Source organism: Diospyros lotus, chromosome 5, assembly GCF_014633365.1.
Source record: "Diospyros lotus cultivar Yz01 chromosome 5, ASM1463336v1, whole genome shotgun sequence".
NCBI classification, from domain to species: Eukaryota; Viridiplantae; Streptophyta; class Magnoliopsida; order Ericales; family Ebenaceae; genus Diospyros; species Diospyros lotus.
In genome coordinates this window covers 11551023-11573916 of record NC_068342.1, presented here as the reverse complement: position 1 = coordinate 11573916, position 22894 = coordinate 11551023, and positions in this window count along the sequence as shown.

Here is a 22894-nt window from a genome sequence, read left to right as displayed (position 1 = left end):
AAAGGTAGAAAACTCAAATTTTTAGTTTTTCAACTTTATATTATGAATTAGAAAATATCATTTTTATGATTTCTAAATGTTAGGACACATTTAGTTGAAAAATTTAGAGTTAAAAATTAAAAAAAAAATAAGGAGGTTATTTTAGTCATTTACTTGATCAATAAAAACTTTCTTAAGACAAGTTATAGGGTCTGTCAATAAAAAAAAAAAAAAAAAAGAAGAAAGGTATGACTTTTGAGAAGAGTTGTTGGAAGAGCTCTATACCCTTATCCAAACAGTTTTTTTTATTTTATTTTCTTTTATATTTTGCTAGGTACCCTTAGCCAAACAGTTAATTAGATTATTTTTAAAAACTATGAAGTTGTCTCCAATGTAATCAATTTCCCTGAGGGGGAGAAAGAAACTACTCCAACGTAGCTCGCCATCCTTGATTTCATTTGCCATCCAAATAGGAAAGGCTAAATCCCTTGCCTTTTTTGGCTATCCCGTCATCCACTGTAGTTCTTGTCACTTATTCCCACAATGGTCACCGCGAAAGGCATTACCATCATCGTCGTTATCGTAGTTGCAACCATCATCGTCAAAGGAGGGGACGAACAGACGTGACGGAGATGAACATATGCGACAAAGATGAACTGACGAATAGACATGGTGAAACCCAAGAAACAATGGAGACAAACAAACATGGTGAAACCCAGGGAACGGTAGAGACGAACAATAATATTTACTATTAAATTAGAAAATAAATATTAAAATTTTATAGTTGTAAAAATTATAGGTGGGGAAAAAAAAATTAAATCGAAGTTTATTAATAAATAAATAAAATAAAGAATCAAATAGAGGGAGTACAGGTGGAGGAAGCACAGTTTTTGAGGTAAAAAAAAGAATATGGAGTAAATTATTTATAATGTAACAGAGAGTAGAATAAAGAGTGTGGTTGGAGAAATTCCCAACATAGCCAAATTCCCCTCTCAAAGCCAAAAAATTTTAGCGAGAAGGACGATTGAAATTGCTTCAATGCAGCTCGCCATCCTCAATTTCACTCTCCATCCAAATAGTAAAGGCCAAATCCCTCACCTTTTTAGCTAGCCTATCATCCACCACAACCCTCGCCATCTTTTCCCACAATGGTTATTGCTGGAGGCATTGCCATTGTCGTCGTCACCATAGTTGCAACCATTAATCGTCAAAGGGGACGAACAAATGCAATGGAGATGAACAAATACGATAGAAATAAGGAGACGGATAGACGCATTGGAGAAAACAAACACGGTGAAACCAAGGGAAAGACAAAGATGAATAGACATGGTGAAACCCAAGGAATGGCAAAGATGAATAGGGAACGGGGGAGATGAACAGTAATATTTATTACTAAATTAGAAAATAAATATTAAATTTTTACAGTAGTAAAAATTATAGATAAGGTAAAAAAAAAATAGAATTGAGGTGTATTAATAAATAAATGAAATTGAAAATCAAATAGAGAGTAGAATAGGGATTGCACTTGGAGTAAGCACAGTATTCAAGGTAAAAAAATGAATAGAGAGTGAATTATTTATAATATAATAGAGAATAGAATAAGGAGTGTAGTTAGAGAAAGCCTTAGCCTGTCTCCAACACAGCTAAATTCCCCTCGCTAAGCCAAAATTTTTGCGAGAGGGATGATCGAAGCTACTCTAATGCAGCTCGCCATCCTCGAAATCGCTCACCATCCAAATACCGAAGGCCAAAATGTAATGCCCCGTTCTTCCAAAGAGTGCGTTAACCCAAGATTTCAGGGATTTTTTTTTTCAACATACACTCAAAGTAAATTAAACCCTGAAGATCCCGATCTACCATCTCAGTATATCAACTTAAAGGAATAATCTAAAACTAGTAATATCATCACATCAGCGGAAGCAGAATCGAAACGTCGACAATACATAACCGTAATCCCTTTATTCATAATATAGAATTCGTACCATCGATGTTCAACATGACATCATCAAAATAATACACCTACAACTAAATATCTCGTACATAATAAAAGACCTACAAAAGATCTAAAATGTAACTATCTACCTCTCGAGAATCTCCTTTCCTTTAGCGCCCCTGCTTTCACTTGGAACGTTTGAATATTCCAGGGACAAAATTCAAATCAGATGATGAATCATCTAAGCGAGAGTTCAAAAACATTTTCATGAATATATGCAAAACCATGAATAAAATCGATAAATCCCGACATATCCCAGCCCAAGAGAATTCCATACAACACTTAACCCTAATTGAGAAAAATGCAATCTCTCTAAAGGCAACATAACCACAACAACACATTGGTATAACACAATATTGCTTAAGAGGGGCAACATCAATGCATGAACCCAGGAATCACCCCATTATCATGTCAGGCACTACGTTCCTACTAAAAAAGTGTCCTAGATCTCAACACAACCTTTGCCACAAAAGGATCACATAAGCACTATCCCCGGAATCAACGTTCACCTCGACAATAATGCTATTTCTCAAAGAAACCTAGGGTGATGTCCACTCCCAACCTCGCCACTTGAGCCAACATCCGGGGTGGTATCCATTCTCAACCCTGCCACTTGAGCCAACATCTGGGGTGGTGTCCACTCTCAGCCCCGCCGCTTGAGTACTATAGGGTGATGTCCGTCTCATCCCTGTCCCAAATGAGTCACATAGCATTAATCCTTGGCACACATCCCGAGTGTCAAGGCCCATTCCCGAATTTTTCCACTAGCATAGAAAATTCGAGAGAAGGTCCATTCAAAATGAATACATATATAAAAATACTCAAAATTGTCAAAAATTTCTTTTTGTTTTTATATTTGCTCTCTATCAATAGGAGCCATAAAAATATTTACAAAATTCTTTACATCATCATCTTGGGTTTACCACCCATACATTTTCAAAATAAAAGGCCACTACGACTTTAAATACAAAATGAAATTCTCTACTCATGCCCTCAAAATTACACCCTTGGATCTTGAGGTCGGAACATCTCTGTACACATCTAACCAGAACTCACCCCAAATATCTATCTTCCACTTTCCTAGAATGAAAAAAGAAACAAAGTGAGCTACAAGACTCAACAAATATATCGCAAAGGGAAGCATCCATAGAATGATATATGAAGGCATGGATAACTTAGAGCCAAAAGAAAATCACTACCCAACATCTAGACATCAATTGGATTCATGTCTTCTACACCTGATAACAACATCCTCAAAAAAATATTTTTTTACATTTTATCAAAACACAATTTTCAAGGTGATCCATAAGGCTCGGCAGGTGCATAAAAACAACGAAAAATGGATATAACTAGACTTTCTCTGAACATTATGCATATCATGTCGTATATGGAACACACGTCAGTCTTATATACATAAACAACACACAATCTATGCCATGTGGTCATATAACACGATACCCAACCATAACATAAATGCATAAATGCACATATAAGGTTCTTGGGGCCTACATAAAATGTAAGGCACGCTTCCGAATATTCCTGCTTAGAATAGGATACTCGAAAGAAGGTTCTTACATAGATGATATAGAATAAAACTGAACTCACATAACAACTCATTTCATTTCTAGCAGTGGAAGTTTAAATAAGATATAATTACATTCTCAATATCTCAAGTCTCTAGGCTCGATGGCCATACAAAATATTAAGAGGCTCAAATGCCAATAAATATAACAAATCCTCATCACTATAAACATCACCAAATAACTAACTAGAATCTTTGAAGCTAGGACGCGTCTCTGTACACCACTATCCCTGGGCTGCAGTCCTACTGGACTCGCCCCTAATAACCGTCTTTTCCTTACCTGGAATGGCAAAGAAGATCAAGTGAGCCACAAGGCTCAGCAAGTTCGAGAAACAATGAACAATATATAGGATCCAAGAACATGATGACACCAAGAAGAGTAATCAAGGACTCCACAATTATATACAAGATTCGTAATTCATGAATTATCAATTCAACTCAATATATCATGTCACCATGTATCACTATGCAAATGTGCATAAAATTTCAATGTCATTATTAATTCTCACAGGCTCGCAGGCCATCAATCAATACATGCAAGAGTGCATCATTTCATTATCAATATCAATTTCCCTGGCTCTCAAGCCATAAATCAATGCATGCAAAAGTGCATAAGTTTCATATAACCTCACAAATAAATATGGAGCCAACCTACCGAGCTATGGCCACCTCGTCCCGCGTCAGGTGCTCTAGGGTACCCTTTCTCCCTCCACGCAAAATAATAGGTGCGCAAAATATATACATAACATGAACATGAATGCATTTTCCAATCACATGCATTTAAATTTCTGTTTCCTCAATATTCATACTTTCAACACCACTTACCCATACCAGGTATTTACCATCATCAAATAGATTCAACATATCTTACTTCAACATTTTCCACATTCAAGATGTAACCTTTGACACAAATGATTCATGTAAGTTATAATATCGGAATAATTTGAGAAATGCTATTGAAGGTTAAATCTTGATTTGCCAATTGAGGAGTATTATAGATTTAATAACTATTTTTCCCATCATATGATATTTTGTGACTTCATTTAACCAGTGACAGTATGCATTTACTTGCATTCGTGCTCATAGCTCAATTTTATGATTAGTCCCTATGCAATTAAAATACCACACCATGCGTGTTTGCTCATTGACAAGCTAGTATTGATCTTTTACACAAATAGTAAGTGTTTAATTTGATGACCATATTCTGAGAAATATTTAAAAGGAATTTCACTAAGGCATCTCATAATTTGGATATTTTTGGGATCATTTAAAATAGATAAATTGCCTTCAATACACTTACCATGGTCACGCTTGCATATTCTTATTTACTATCAGATTTGGCTTTGATTTGCTAAAAGAGTGTATAGCTTAAGGCAATTTGATTTCCAGAAGATGACCGTGCTAAGTTGCTATTTAATAGGTATATATATATATATAAGCATGTATAAAGTTCATTTGAATTTGGAGTGTGATATTCAAAGGCCAACAAAGGTATTTGGATTTAAGGCATGGTATTCAAATACAGTTGGGGTTATTCGTATGGTTATAAGGTACATATGCAAGGGGTTTCAAATGAAACAGTGAGGCAATTCGATTGACGTATATAAATATAGGTGAGTATGATTTGAATGGGTTAAGAGGCATTCAGATGAGTTATATGCATATATGCAGATCAATTCGAATAGGATCTGAAAGTATCATTCGGATAAGTCAAGGGCATTCGAATGGGACAACTGAAATTCGAATGGATCTTCAGGATTAAGGGCACACCATTCGAATGGCAGCCCAGCCATTCGAATGGGCTTATGATATATATATATATAGGCGATTCAAACAGTAAAATTTTCAGATTTTTTTTTCCAAGAATGACGGGGCCATTACAGACTCAATTTAAAGCCAAATAATACGGGTAATATATCAAAATGAAGCCTAGAATGTCTAGTTTATAATCCAACAAACAGATCTCAATTTGGAAATGGGAAGAGAAAGTTATAGGCCCAAGAACACCAGGTGGTCGGATTACACGAACAGATTTCATGAAAGAAATTAATCGGGTTGATACGGGCCCAAACCATAACTAAATCATTCAAATAATATATCGAATCGAAGCCTATGAAGTCTAGTTTCCAACGCATCAAACGGATCTTAAATCGGATATCATCACAGAAAGATATACCCAAAAGAATGAAGTATGGTCAGAACTGTTACAGCAAATTGCAAGTTTTAAGAGGCACATTCGAATGACTTCTAACATATTCGAATGATAGGGAAATTCATTCGAATGAGGGCACTGTTGCATTCGAATGTTAGGCAAAAATCACAGCAATATGAACAGTAAATCATGAAATTCATTCGAATGAGGGAGGAACTCCTTCGGATCTCATTCGAATGGGACTATTCTGGACAGATTCGACATTGCTCGGTAAACAGGGCATAACTTTCTCGTATGAGCTGATTCAAGATGATATGGAAAGACAAGAAAAATATCTACAACTTCCATGTTTTGAGTTTTAAAAGATTCGGGATTCATAAAGGTCGAAATCGGGTTTGAAGTTGCTGCTATTGCAATTTGTCCAGATATGGCCATCTTTGAGTGTAGCATTTGATGGGTTTTATATATATTCTTAGATGAGGCTATCCACATTCTTTTACCCTTATACAAACTCGTTCGGATGAGACACACACCCTTCAGATGTTACTCACATGACTTCTCAAGAATCATTCAAATAAGATCCCCGTATATATATATATATATGTGTGTGTGTGTGTGTGTGTGTGTGTACATGTAATACACTGTTCTTTCAAATGTAGAACGAACAAAGTTCATCATTCTTTTCTAGTTGTATAAATGCCATTCCCGAAAGAAACTTGGGATGATTCAAACCCCAAAGAGACATCAATGAGACCATGAGAAAACAAGTAGAGAATCCAAAGACACAACAACAAAAGGGGCATCACATACAGCAAGAGACGTTTATATATCTATATATATATAAGCATATATAATCACTCACAGTGACTAATTTAACAAGGCTGAGAGATAGGGACTCGCACGGGAACAAGAAATAATAAGAGAACTTGCACCGAAATAAAGGATGAGTGCAAGAAGAACTTGCCTGATGGAGTCGCTCCAACAAAGGAGAAGCTAGGACTCTACCTTGAAGCTCCAGACGCAACAGATAGTGGGAGAAGAAGATGAAGTGCTATGATGAAATGTTAAATAAAAAGATGCAGATGAAGAATGAGATATGGCAAGTGAAAAAAACTAGACGTTGGCAGGTTGCATGGAAGAGGAAAGCTTCGGGCGCAACAGAGGGAAAAAGGAGAGGGTTACAGGCTTGCATGCTGCATCCTGTCAAATTACCAGATTGCCCCTCACCTTTATAGTAGTCAAAAGAAAGACCAAGGGCACTATTGGCATTTGATGGCCAATTTATTTTGTGATTATTTTCTTTCAAAAATTTCAAATCTCATTTCCTAATTGGGCTCAGCCCATACCGTGGGCTATTCCATGGCCCAACTCATCAACCCAAATAAATTATCATAATCCAAGCCAATATAATTAAAACTTTTGAACACATCACAATAGCCCAATCCACTTGGACTTTCCCCACATTTTTGGATCCCATTTAGATGGGCTACTAAATTCTTATTTCCACTTACACTTTATTTCATAAAAAAAAAAATATATATTTTCAATCCTCAATTAATTAAAGCAAAAATTTTTTGAGCCCATAATAAAATACTCGAAAACACCTAGACCCCCTAACGGGTCGTTACATAAAATGCAGATACTGGCACCCAAGAATCGATATGCAAATCTGCTAGTAGCCAAGAGTAGGTTACCAAGGACTCCTGAGGTATACCCCAAATCATTCCCCGGAATCTCAAGAATATCCGTGGAGTATACACCAGATCACTCTCACTGAGCCCAAACAATTTCAGTGTCCTCTATCAAGTACCCCTAGCCTTTGGTTAGTACACAATACCGGGTCTAGTACTCCCAGCCTTTGGCTAGTACACGATTCCCGAGTCTAATACCCCCCATGCAATGCAGCATATAAGGAATGCAATGGCTCTTGCAGCATTAACATGGTGTCAAGGCTCCCAGAAACCAAGCATCAGGCCATGCTATGCCCAAGTAGGAAATCACGCCCACGTAGGAAATCACACGATTGCTCTAATGCATATACTTGCTTAACATACACAAGTCAGCACTCGCAGGCCAACCGTGTCATGCCAATGAGCACACATCCCCACAAATAAAGTCTTTTCCCCCAATGAATGTAACCCATGACCCAACATCATAATGTGAAACAATATAGAATCAGAATTCCATGCAACATTGACAACCATTAACAATGCTATAACAAGTGACATTCACGCACCCACAGTTATTGCCCATTAAGGTTCTTGGTCATTTTACACATTTCACATTTAAATAGGTTCCACCACATCAATTAGGTGCGATTATTTGATAATATTGGTAACATGGTCAAGGTGGAAGTATTCGATTCCATAATTTAAGATAGAACGAATTTTAAGGAAGGAGAAAGCTACAAATCAAACATACATTTCCAAGGATTCCCACAAGCTCAATAGTTGACCAAATGGCTCAAATACTATACCAAATCGAAGCTTATCGAGTTAGGATCACAACAAAAAAAGGATCTTAATTTCAATATTGGGACAAAAAGTTACGGTCAAAAGAGTGCAACATGCGCAGTGCTAAAAGAAAGGGAATAGTCGACTAATGGGAGGAATAGTCGACTAATGGAAGGAATAGGCTTAGTCGACTGGGCTGAGGGATGACACCAAAATCTGAGAAAACTAGCCTCTGTTGAGTCTACTAAACCCCAAAATTAATCGACCTAAAGCACACATAATACACGAAATGGACCCAAAACACCCTAAAACGGCCACTGCTAGCTTCCTAACCTACAAATGTCATTCCTTGAATGAAAAATAGGGTGAACAAGCCCCAACGAGACTAATAACAAGACCCAACAAAAGTATTGATATGACATATAGTTCGAAAGAAAAATAAAATAAAGAAAATATACAACTGATACTGGCAATAATTTTTTTAACGATGAAGGGATGAAGAACCATGAAGCATTTTGATGTCGTAATGAAAAAGAAGGGAAATGTTGCACAAAATAAAATAAAAGTGCAAGGAAAAACTTGCCTTTGAAGCTTGAACTGAAGAGAAGAAGAAGAAGAAACCTCTTCAAGGCTACAAATCCTCCCACCTTTGAAGCTCCAATTCAACCAAGAGTAATGGAAGAAGAAGAAGAAGAAGAAGAATAAGTTAATTAGGAGAGGAGCGAAGAGAGGTAACAAGAGGAGACAAAGGAAAAAGAGAAGGCATGGGGGAGGAATGGGCTGCATGTCCCTTCTCCAACCACCCCTTCTCCAAATTCCAATCTTGTTCTTCATAATGCACACATACACCATCAAATATCCATGCCCCTATTGGTAATTTGCTTCATTTTTCATTTCTTTCCTCTTTTCTTTAATCTCTCCAATTATGAATTTCCCCATTTGCCCTCACATTTTTTCATAAAGCATGCCTCTTTTTGTCATTTGCCACAAATTCTCATTTTCATTTAATTATAATACTACCTTTTATACACATGGGCCCAAGCTCAAATCAATGGCCCAATTAAACAAAATGACCTACTTCCATCTTAGGGCCCAATAGGCCTTACAACTTCACTTCCCATAAATCACAACAAAATTTTCACTTGGCATCAACCCAATTTCAAAGCCCAAACTATTAAATTAAACACATAATTTACTTACATACATTTTTCTATATAAAGATATTTCCCACATTTAATTTAATAGGGTAAAATTTTCAATGCCCATAAATAAAATATTAATAAACTTCTAGACTCACTAATGGGTTGTTACACCCAGTGCTATCACTCAAGTGCCACAACACATGTTGACAACCCACATCTCACATGGACAATACATAAACATGCTAATGCCGCAACACATAACATGCATCATATAAAATCAACATTTCAATGCATGAATTTATAATGCACGAAATTCAATGCGCAGGGATAAAACAATTTAGGACAAACCTCCCACATGAAACCAACCTATTGCAGGTCAAATTATTTGTATAAAACAAATCAAGTATAGGATCAAACCACCCAAAATAAATCAAGTTTTGGTTAGGAATTCTCACGATAAATCAAGTTTGAGGTAGAAACTCTTATAATAAATCGAGTTATAGGGCGAACACTAACCTTGAACGTATCTCAGATCACCTCGATTCTTGTGCCAATCTCAATTTTCGTGCTAGTCTTCAAGTAAAAGTACTAATGCTCAACCTCGACCCTCAATGATCCCTAGACATCATATTCATTCAAAAGAATATCAACATATATTTTTTCCATAATTTTCTCATAATCTCTCCTTATTTTCTCCTCTAAAATTCCAAAATAAATACATTCTCAAGGTTTTTCCCAAATTTTTCTCCACCATAATTCATAAAATATTTTTCTAAAAATATTATTATTTTTTTAGAAAATACCTCTCGCACACGCACCCTTACAGGCCACCCACACGTCTGCACATAAAGACTTTCTTAGGAGAGCCCTTCGCCATCGGCGATCAGAATTCTTCCCCGACCACACAACCTGGTAGCCTTCTTCAATTTGATCCTATTGACACAATCATTGGCCTGAAAACACCGCTGAAAGGCCTCCCATCGGCCGTTTAAAGCCTCGGCTCCGGTGACCCTTCGACTTTTCGGCCAAGCTTTGAACACCACTCAAACCTATACAAAAATGCCTCAAAATCTCAAGAATTGATCCTTACTCAACCAATAACGAAAGCCCTCTAACAATTTCTCTCGATTCATCCACTAAAGCCTTTAGATTGAATCTCAAAATTGTGAGAAACCCTTGGCCATTCAACCTCTATTTATACCCGAAATCGAGCCAAGATGAGCCATGCTTTATCAAATCAAAAGCCTTAAATGCCCTGATACGGCCTTATCTTGCTCTAAATAACTGTGATTAGCCTTGAATGAGCTTTCCCAATTTTTTGGCAACCTTCAGCCATACCGACGTCAAATCATGACCATACTTGACCATTTCTCGATTATGCTTGCTCCCAATCGAACCACCATACCCTGGGGCCGACTTTTGACCCTTGAAATGACCCCCTTGAAGCCGAAAATAGGCCAGCTTATAGTGGCAGTGGTGGCCGACAATGGCCATGGCTAATCCTTTGAGAAATTCCATTTTGACCCCCTTCCATTTTTCAAATTTCATTTTAGCCCTTAGGTTTTCCAATTATTCCACTAAGCCTTGTAAGTTCTAAACCCTTCATTTCACCCCTAAATATTTAGAAAAACCATTGTTTCGACCTCCCTCGACCAAAATTAATATATTACACTTAGGCTTGAATACACGTAAGATCGTGTTTTGACCAAAATTACTTTTGTTTATTCCTGAAAACACTTAAGGGTTGCTCCTTATGCTAAATATGAACCTACTCAGGGTCTCGTTGACTTCCCAAAAGTCCCTTACGATCATTCAGTTTCTCAGCCTGAATCATAACTATACTGAAAGCCGTTTCTGATCCGATTGCTTTCGGCATAAGAAAACTTGCCTTGAGATGCTAGTCAGTGAAATACTTTTTCATTTAGACATCTAAACTCCAAGGTACCCCCTACAACTGATTTGATCACTTATTTAGGGTATTTTGATATCTATTTTTCATGAAATTTCATATTTCCACAAAACACTTATTCACAACACTTTTGGGTGTTACACAAATGCCTTGCCATTTTTGGCAATCCTATCATCTACCATAGCCCTTGGCATCCCTTCCCACAGCGGTTACTGCTAGAGGCATTGCCATCGTTGTCGTCACTACAGTTGCAACCGTCACCATTAGAGAAGACAAAGAGGATGAAGCACATTATAACTGATTTGTCGTTGGCTTTAGAGATGGCTATTGAAGGTTGTTGGACATGACGAAAAAAAAGAGGCCCATGGCCGGAGAAAACGCGGAGTCATGGTGAAGGAAGAGACAAACCTTTTCAAGCGATGATGCAGTGGATATGAACAGGCGGCGAAGATGACCAGATTAGCAAAGAAGGAGACGAACAAACACAACGAAGGAAGTCAGACAACGAAGCGATGGAGATGAATGTTGGTTCCTAATGATGGCAAATATATCCCAAGAGGGGGGGTGAATTGGGATTTGTATAGATTTTCAGAAACTTAAAACTTTGATTATTGGCAGAATACTAGGTTTCGAAATATAGGGCTTATGTTTCGAAATAAGACTTTCTGTTAAGTAGGTTTCAAAACCTACTATATGTGTTTCGAAATCTACTTCACTATTTTGCTTGATTCGAAATCTTTTACCTTGTATATCAAACTAATGATCTTTGGCAATGATGATTTACATAAGTAAGAGTATACCAAAGATGTTTGTATATCAAAGATAGGTTTTCTATGTATATGTATAAGTTTATGCATAAGAAAACTATTTTAGTCTTTGATAACAAATCTTATGATAACATGTGCAATAGGCAATAATGATAAGTAAAAGCTAAAGAACAATTGCACACAAGATATATAGTGGTTCGGCACCTGCCTACTCCACTACCTTCAAGCTTACCCACTTGAAGGATTTGCAATCCCAATCACTTTTACTAGTGATCACCACAACAAGGGTTTTACCATAGTTCACCCCAAAACCTTACAAAGTGAGTTTTTACGGGCTCAACTCAAACCTAGCACCAAGTGAGTTTTAGGCTCAACTCAAACCTTACACCAAGTGAGTTTTAAGGCTAAACTCAAACCTTTGACACAATGAGTTTTAGGCTAAACTTAAACCTTACAACAATCAAGATAATCAAATTTATCTTTACAACCCAAAGGAATGTATAATAATGAATATCTTACCAATGTGGTTGTACAAACCTCTTAACTTGAGGTGAGGAGAGCTGGAGAGATGAGACTCGATGTTTGCACTTGCTTCTTCAATTTCACATCACAATGCACATCTATGAATGAATGGATCTTCTTTGAATGCTTGTCAAGCGAATTTAGATCATTTGTGCATGTGTGTGTGTCTCTAGTGTGTGCTCACTTGTTGTATCTTGTTTTTGCTTGTTGTCTCTCTATTAATCTTTTCTTGTCTTCAAATACCTGCTATTTATACCAAAAGATAGAAATCTGGCCGTTTTATAGTTGTTAGAGATAAGACAGAAAAGTAGGTTTTGAAACATACATAATAGGTTTCGAAACATCACAATTTTACACATAGGTTTCGAAACATACTCCTCATGTTTCAAAACATACAGCCTTTACAGCTAGATATGCACCAAGAGACAACAATGAGTGGGAGACACAATCTATTCCCCGCTAACACATAATAATGATCTCCACTTCAAATTTGAATTTGAATTTTGCAAGCCATGGAGAATGCATTAAAAAATGTTTTGAGAAGGTTTTAGATAAATATTAAAAATGCAAAGCAAAAAGCATCTTAGATCTCTGCTGACAGAGACATAGGTTTCAAAACAAACCTCTCTGGAAATGAGGTTTTGAAACATACCATCATAGGTTTTGAAACACACCTCTCTGGAAATGAGGTTTCGAAACATGATATATAGGTTTCGAAACATAGTTCAAAACCTGAAACAAATGCTAATACATAGATGTTTCGAAATAGCATATGCACTTTAGAAAACATGAAAGCTTTTCAAAGGGGTTTCGAAACATGTATAGAAACATGACAGATATCAGAATGATTTGCTTGACAGCACAATAAAAGTAAATGTCCTCATTTTATTTTATTTATATTTTACCATCCATTTACTTTAATACATAAATGTAAATAACAAAGTAACCCTTATTTGGATTCAATAAAAATATCTAGAAAATCAAAATCCAAAACAATAAGAAAGTAGATTTTGGATTTTAGTACAAACTTAGGATTTTGCAATTTAACCACCTCCAAAATATATACTTTCTATTTAATGAAAAATTCATTAAAAATCGTTTTAGCCCTAATGAATGTTAGATATCAAATTACTGGGAGATAGTTTTATAAAAAAAAAACATTTTCTTACATGTCTCCTTATAAAGTGCTAACCTTCCAGACTTAGTCAAAAATAGGGTTTTCATTTTCACAAAGTAATACTTGATATTGAAATTGATATATGTTGAAAACCACACACTTGACACATGACTTAGGGATTAAACCAATAGATGTTTTTCATCATTAAAACTAATGTACAAAAAGTACAACAACAATGAACAGGCTGTGAAAGAGGTCAGCGATGAACAATAATATTTATTATTAAAGGAGAAAATACATATTAAATTTTATAGTAGTAAAAATTATAAGGTAAAAAAAATAGAATTAAATTTTATTAATAAATAAATACAATAAAGAATCAAATAGAGAGAAGAATAGGGAGCGTGGTTGGAGTAAGCACAATTTTTGAGATAAAAAAATAATAAATAGTGAATTGTTTATAATATAATAGAGAGTAGAATAATGAGTGTGATTTGAGACAGTCTTAGGGAGCTTATCAATTAGCCTCTAAACCATACATTAAAATAAGGGTGTTGAGGTTTTACTATTAATATAGTACTAAGAAAAAAAGTGCGCAGTGTTAGAATTGGGGGACATCCCTACAACATTAAAAAATAGGGTATGGGATACTAGAAATTAGGATTTTTGTGATTCGAAAATATTGGTGTTGAGGTTCTAGAACAAAAGGTGTGATGCTAAAATTAGGGTATGTCCTTGATGTACTAAAAAATAGGATAAAGGCAGATGTGGTACAACATTAAGAAATATATGATATAGCCTGAGGTATATGTGGTATAACATTATGATATCCATATCTAACATTGGCGTAGTTATAATATAATACTTCGACAAACATGATACGTAACACCCCACTTTTTTGGACGTGTTATAACTTAGAACAATTCTGGAATAGTAATTCCAACATAACACAAAACTCCCAAAATTTTCATTCATTGTCGAAGGAGGAGACGAACAAACGTGACGAAGACGAACAGACGAAGGAGGAGACAAACATACGAGGTAGAGAGGAATTGACGAATAGACATGGTGAAACCCAAGAAACAATGGAGACAAACAGACACGGTGAAACCTAAGGAACAGTGGAGATGAACAGTAATATTTATTATTAATTTAGAAAATAAATATTAAAATTTTATAGTAGTAAAAATTATAGGTATGCTAAAAAAAATTAGAATTGAAGTTTATTAATAAATAAAATAAAGAATCAAATAGAGAGTAGAATAGGGAGTGCAATTGGAGGAAGCACATTTTTCGAGGTAAAAAAAGAATAGGGAGTAAATTATTTATAATATAACAGAGAGTAGAATAAGGAGTGTGGTTAGAGAAATTCCTAACACAACTAGATTCCCATCACAATGCCAAAAATTTTTAGCAAGAAGGACGATGTTGCTTCAATGCAGCTCGCCATCCTCGATTTTGCTCTTCATCCAAATAGAGCAAAAGCCAAATCCCTCACCTTTTTAGCTAGCCTATCATCCACCACAGCCCTCGCCATCTTTTCACACAACGGTCACCATTGGAGGCATCGCCATTGCCATCGTCACCACAGTTGCAACCGTTAATCATCAAATGAGATGAACAAATGTAGTGGAGACGAACAAATGTGATAGAGATGAGGAGACGAATAGACGCAATGGAGAAAATAAACATGGTGAAACCCAAGGAAAGATGAAGATGAATAAACATGGTGAAACCTAGGGAATGGTAAAGATGAATAGGGAACGATGGAGACAAACAGTAATATTTATTACTAAATTAGAAAATAAATATTAATTTTTTTTGTAGTAAAAATTATAAATAAGGTAAAAAAAATTTGAATTGAAGTGTATTAATAAATAAATGAAATTGGAAATCAAATAGAGAGTAGAATAAGGATTGCGGTTGGAGTAAACATAGTATTCGAGGTAAAAAAATGAATAGGGAGTGAATTATTTATAATATAATAGAGAATAGAATAGGGAGTGTGGTTGGAGAAAGCCCTAGCTTGTCTCCAACACAACCAAATTCCCCTCACTAAGCCAAAATTTTTGTGAGGGGGATGATTGAAGCTACTTTAATGCAACTCGCCATCCTCGAAATTGCTCACCATCCAAATATCGAAGGCTAAATCCCTCGCCATTTTTGGTAATCCCATCATCCACCATAGCCCTTGGCATCCCTTGCCACAACAGTCATCGCCAGAGGCATCACCATCGTTGTTGTCACTACAGTTGCAACTGTCACCATTAGAGAAGACAAAGAGAATGAAGCACGTTACAACTAATTTGCCTTCGGGTTCAGAGATGGCTATTGAAGGTTGTTGGACATAATGAAAAAGAAGAGGCCCATGGCCAGAGAAGATGCAGAGTCATGGTGAAGGAAGAGACAAACCTTTTCAAGCGGTGATGCAGTGGATATGAATAGGCGACAAACATGACCAGATCAACAAATGAGGAGATGAACAAACACGATGAAGGAAGTTAGGTGGTGAAGCAACGGAGACAAACAAGCGACGAAAGAGGTCAGGTGACGAATAGTAATATTTATTATTAAATTAGAAAATACATATTAAATTTTATAGTAGTAAAAATTATAAGTAAGGTAAAAAAAATTAGAATTGAAGTTTATTAATAAATAAATAAAATAGAGAATCAGATAGAGAGAAGAATAGGGAGCGTGGTTGAAGTAAGCATAATTTTTAAGATGAAAAAATAATAAAGATTGAATTATTTATAATATAATAGAGAATAGAATAATTATTGTGATTTGAGACAGTCTTATGGAACTTATCAATTAGCCTTTAAACCATACATTAAAATAAGGGTGCTGAGGTTTTACTATTAATATAGTACTAAGAAAAAAAGTGAGGGATGTTAGAATTGGGGGATGTTCCTGCAACATTAAAAAGTAGGGTATGGGATACTAGAAATTAAGATTTTAGTAATTCAAAAATATTGGTTTTGAGGTTCTAGAAGAAAAGGTGTGATGCTAAAATTAGGGCTGTCTTTGATGTACTAAAAAATAAGATAAAGGCACATGTGCTACGACATCAAGAAATATATGATATAGAGGTATATGTGCTATAACATTATGATATTCATATATAATATTGGCGTAGTTGTAATATAATACTTGGACAAACGTGATACAACCTTGTAACTTTTGTGATATAAATTAGGATATCTATGGCATAACACAATGCCATTTGTCGTACATTGTTAGGATATATGTGAAACAATGTAGTGGTATTCATGTTACAACATAAGGGTAGGCATAGTTTAATATTAAGGTACTCATAAAAAAATAATCATATCGCTTTCAGGACATAGGTTGAGTGGCGAACAAGTGATACGTTAGCGTTAGTACCAGTAGGTCACGAGTTCGATACTCTGCCTGAATTGAGGGCACAAGCAGCAGGGGACCGCGTAAGGACAATAATCCTAAAAAAATAATTATATCGAACTGAGTTGGACAGTTTGATTTTTCAAATTAATTAAGTCAAAATTGATATAAATATTTAATTAAGACAAACCTAAACCAAACTTCTAGGTTTTAGTTTTCAAAGAAATCGTATGATATGTGTCCCCTATCATAAAAAGGTCATAGGATCAATTCTTGTTGTCCATGTGAGGGTGGAACTTTGAAAATCTCTTACAAGTGTATTAATGGACTCGATATGATATTTATTCTATGCGCATCAACTTTTTTTTTTTTTTGTAGATTTAAGTTTAGTTTATACACAAAAAAAAAACAAAAAAAAAATCATTTCATTTATTTGGTGGCACGCGCACACACACATTGATTTGGAAGGTTTTTTTTTTTTTTTTTCCACTCAAATCTTAGGAGTATATAAGTATTAAGATTGTTGAAAATAATGCACGACTTGAAGAACAAGGAATCGGGATTTGTGAAATTTTGATAAAGGATTGACATTGTCTCCATTTAGTAGATGTACTCTATGTACCTCAAATTAGAAGAAACTTGATTTCTGTATCTTGTCTTTTGTATCGTGATTTTGCATTAACAAATTACCTTTCCCTTCTTGTCTTTGCCCTTATTTACAGACAACTTTCCATTCATTCTTTTCCCTTTCTTAAAACCTTCGGTCCACTTCTTCCTTTTAGAAGTATTACCTTCAGCCACAAAAGCTTTAGGGTTTGTAATATCCATCACTTATGCTTCCAAAAGCAAATGACAAACAATATCCTCAAAGGTCTTAATTTCAGTGTTGTGTCGCAAATTGATCTTTATCAATTGCCACTCACTATCGAGAAGTGAACGTATGACAGCCTGCACTTGTTGTTCATCAGTTAGAGTATGTCCCATAGCCTTTAATCCAGTGATCATTTTGGACATCTCTCGTAGATGCCTTCCCATTGTATGATCAGAATTTTTCATATAATTCTCAAATTTGAGAATTAGTGCTCTTTGCATCTCTAGAGAGATGCTACCAAACTTTTCCTTAGCCTTGTCCCATATGGCTTTGGCTGATTCGAGCACAACGAAATCCACCATGATGTCATCAATCATTGCACTTAGCAAAGTGATTCTCGCCATGGTATCTTTCTTTCTGAAATTGACATAATCCATCTTTTGCTGGGGCGTTGCCTTATCACCGGGATCTATCATGGTTTCGGTGATCATTTTTGGTTGCTGCTTTTTTAAGTTGGTAATTAAATTACCCGTGGTGTGGAGTTGTGTTTTACATAAAATCGATCCTAGCATTTAAAAGGTAGAGTTATCTATCTTGGAGCTTTCAAAGTAAGATTTCTATTCTGCTATTTTTTCGTAAGAAATCTTTTAAAGATATATGATTTGGGGCAGGTTTGTATGAAAATAATCCTAATATAATAGAGAATTTACATTAATTCAAATTGTTCATTATAGAATACCTTAGCATTCATGATTTGAAAATTTATTTAAAATTCAAAAATCAAAAGATTTCCGCTCATAAAACTATATGATTAGTCAAAAAAGAGCATGATGGCTACTTTGTTTTTTGTATAACAAAGTTATTAGTTACTTGTTGGATTTATTCAGCCCATTTTTCATTAAGTAATTTCTATGAATCATTAGTCTTCTTTTCATAAAATTTCTCCATTATTCATATCCTTTTGTATTTCAAAAAAAAAAAAAAAATTATATAAGTGCAATATCTCCGCCAATTGTTGCTTATTCACAAGAGTTTACTACTTCGGGTGTTTTAACTGAAAAACATTAATAAAAAATTTTAGTGCCTGCTCTCCAATTCGGGTGATTAATAATGCACGCAAGTATGATAATATTGAATTATGCGATATGCGACTCTGTTATACGAATCATTATTTTTAGTAACACTTTTAGTCATTACATTGTAAAAAGACATAAAAGATTTTTTCCAAAAGCAATCACTTTTTAACTGAAGTCCTTTTCTTTTGACAAAATCAATACATAAATGAAAGATGCAATCTTTTTGAAAATACTTCTTTTTTTTCTACTAAGAATTATTACATATCCCAATTGATTAAACAAGAATCATTGGAGTTATCAATCATATTATTAGTATAGGGTTTATCTTTTTCAGGAGCAATATGGCCAAATGAACCATGGAATCATATTAGAATTGGGATCCAAAGGAAATTTGGGCATCTTTTATTACTTGGAGACCGCATTCGTAATTTATTTACATACTTAAACAAAATAAATGGAAAATTAACTCTTACAAATTCTGCAATTGTGGCTTCTATAGGCTTTCTTATAATTTGGGTATGCTACTTAGACTTTGTGTAAGTAAGCAAGAACCATGTGAATCACTAAACTACTTGATTCAAATGGTTCTCATAAAGACCAAACATATATTATTAGAATTGAAAATTTTTTAACCTTTAACTTAAAGAGAAGAAAAAAAGATATCATTTTTCTTTGTGCAATGAACTATTTTAAAAATTATAGGGTTCTTTTTTTTTATTCATAAAAACTATATATAAAAAAAAGTTGATAAAATAACTTCAACCTTGTCAACTAGTGATAATAAAGAATGAAATAATATTATTTTTGGTTAATAAAAAAAATCATAACTTTGATTTATAATGAAATAATAATTATAATTACATTATAAAATAATAATAATTTCGTTATAAATTAATAATAATAACCTTAAAAATTTATAATAAATTTTATCATTAAGGAACCAGTATAATTTGCATGATTTGAAAATATTTTATGTTTTTATATTTATTTTTATAATTTTTTTTTTAAAAAAGGGCATGGTACTAGAAATTGGGGTTTGTCACTGCAATTAAAAAAAAGGGTTTTTCACAGTTCTAGAATTTGGTGTTGAGGTATAAAAAAAGGGACGTGGAACTAGATTTGGGAGGTGTTCCCGTGGTACTAAAAAGTAGAGTATGTAGTACTAAGAAAAAAAGTGTGTTTTCGTTTTTTATTTTTTTTTTAAAAATATCGTTTTTCCATTTCTGTTTTCTATCAGAAACGTTTTTTGTATTTGTTTCCATGTAACCTAAGATGAGCTTAGCTATAAGGCCCGTTTCCGAATATTCGAAAGAAGGTCCTCACATAGATGATATAGAATAAACTGAATTCAAATAACAACTCATTTCATTTCTAGCAGCGGAAATTAAATCAAGGTTCAATTACATTCCCAATATCTCATAACTCTAGGCTCGATGGCCGAATAAAATGATAAGAGGCTCAAATTCCAATAACATAATAAATTCTCATTATTACAACCTCACCAAATCACTAAATAGGATCTTTAAAGTTAGGACGCGTCTCTGTACACCACTATCCCTGAACTGCAGTCCTATTGGATTTGCCCCCAATAACAGACTTTCCTTTACCTGGAATGGCAAAGAAGATCAAGTGAGCCACAAGGTTCAGCAAGTTCGAGAAACAATGGACAATATATAGGATCCAAGAACATGATGACACCAAGAAGAGTAATCAAGGACTCTACAATTATATACAAGATTCATAATTCATGAATTTATCAATTCAAATTAATATATTATGTCACCATGTATCACTATGCAAATGTGCATAAAATTTCAATATCATTATCAATTCTCACAGGCTCGCAAGCCATCAATCAATACATGCAAGAGTGCATCATTTCATTTTCAATATCAATTTTCTTGGCTCTTAAGCCATATATAGATGCATGCAAAGGTGCATAAGTTCCATAAAATCTCACAAATAAATATGGAGCTAACCTGCCGGGCTATGGCCACCTCGTCACGCGTCAGGTGCTCTAGGGTACTATTTCTCCCTCGGCGCAAAATAATAGGTGCGCAAACTATATATATAACATGTACATGTATGCATTTGCCAATCACATGCATTTAAATTTCTGTTTCCTCAATATTCATACTTTCAACACCACTTACCCATACTAGGTATTTACCATTATCAAATAGATTCAACATATCTTACTTCAACATTTACCTAATTCAAGATGTAACCCATGACACATAGATGATTGATGTAAATTATAACATCGGAATAATTTTGAGAAATGCTATTTAAGGTCAAATCTTGATTCGCCAATTGAAGAGTATTACAGATTTAATAACTATTTTTCCGATCAAATGATTTTTGTGAATTCATTTAACCAGTGACAGTATGCATTTACTTGCATTCGTGCTCATAGCTCAATTTCATGATTAGTCCCCATGCAATTAAAATACCACACCATGCGAGTTTGTTCATTGACAAGCTAGCTAGTATTGATCTTTTACACAAACAGTGGGTGTTTAAGTTGATGACCATATTTTGAGAAATATTTAAAAGGAATTTCACTAAGGCATCTCATAATTTGGACATATTTGGGATCATTTAAAATAGATAAATTGTGCATTCAATACACTTACCCTGGTCACGCTTGTGTATTCTTATTTACTATCAGATTCGGCTTTGATTTGCTAAAAGCGTGTATAGCTTAAGGCAATTTGATTTCCAGAAGATGACCGTGCTAAGTTGTTATTTAATAGGTATATATATATGAGCATGTTGATAAAGTTCATTTGAATTTGGAGTGTGGTATTCAAAGGCCAGCAAAGGTATTTGGATTTAAGGCATGGTATTCAAATAAAGTTGGGGTTATTCGTATGGTTATAAGGTACATATGCAAGGGGTTTCAAATGAAACAGTGAGACAATTCGAATGACGTATATAAATATAGGTGAGTATGATTTGAATGGTTCAAGAGGCATTCGGATGAGTTATATGTATATATGTAGATCAATTCGAATAGGTTTTGAGGGTATCGTTCGGATAATGTTGAGACTCGACACAAAAACCTTAGGGTTTTACTTTATCAATCGCAGACTATCGATAGACTGAATAGGAAGCAATCATACACAGAGCTGAAAACAAAAATGAAACAAGAAAACGAAATGAAAGGAGGCACAAGAGTTTTACTATGGTTCACCTCAAACCGAGGCTACGTCCACGTTGAACTCGAGAGAGAAGAGCTCACTGCACTATGAGATGAATAACCAGATTACACCCTCATAAGCCCTCGCAAACAAAACCCTCAATACAAATAATGGTTCGAGGAAACAAAACTGCCAATCAATCACTTAATACAGATTAAAGGCAACCCTATCGAACCATAAAACTATACAAGCATTTACAGAAAAGAAATCGGGAACAAACCAGAACGAAACCCTAGCCAAAAGGCGAGAGCCATCAAACCCCAAGAGCAACCCGAACCCTTTTCTGATTATCTTCTCCCCTTTCGATTTTTCTCTCTCTCTGGTTCACATCTCGAGGCATGAATAAAAGCAATGAAGAGCGGCTGAGATTGAGCCTCATAAAGTGTAGATGGATGGATCAGATCACATCGTGCAAGCACGATTATAATCCCAACAGAAAACGGCAGAGGAGCAGGAGAGCAGGAGATGATCGGGCAAAGGCGAGAGGGCATAATCAAGCGCTGGCTGAAGGGAGTTGATGGTTGCCACGTGCAGCCATCTAGCGGCTGCCAAATGGTAGCACGCGGTTGCTGCACGTGGCCTTCCAATCACTTAACAAATAACGACGCCGTTTGGAGCTTCACAGCCAACAGATAACTCAAGAGCATTCGAATGGGACAGCTGAAATTCGAATGGATCCTTAGGAGTAAGGGCAGACCATTCGAATGGCAGCCTAACCATTCGAATGGGCTTATGATATATATATATATATATAGGCGATTCAAATAGTAAGATTTTCAGATTTTTATCCAAGATTGATGGGGCCATTACAGACTCAATTTAAAG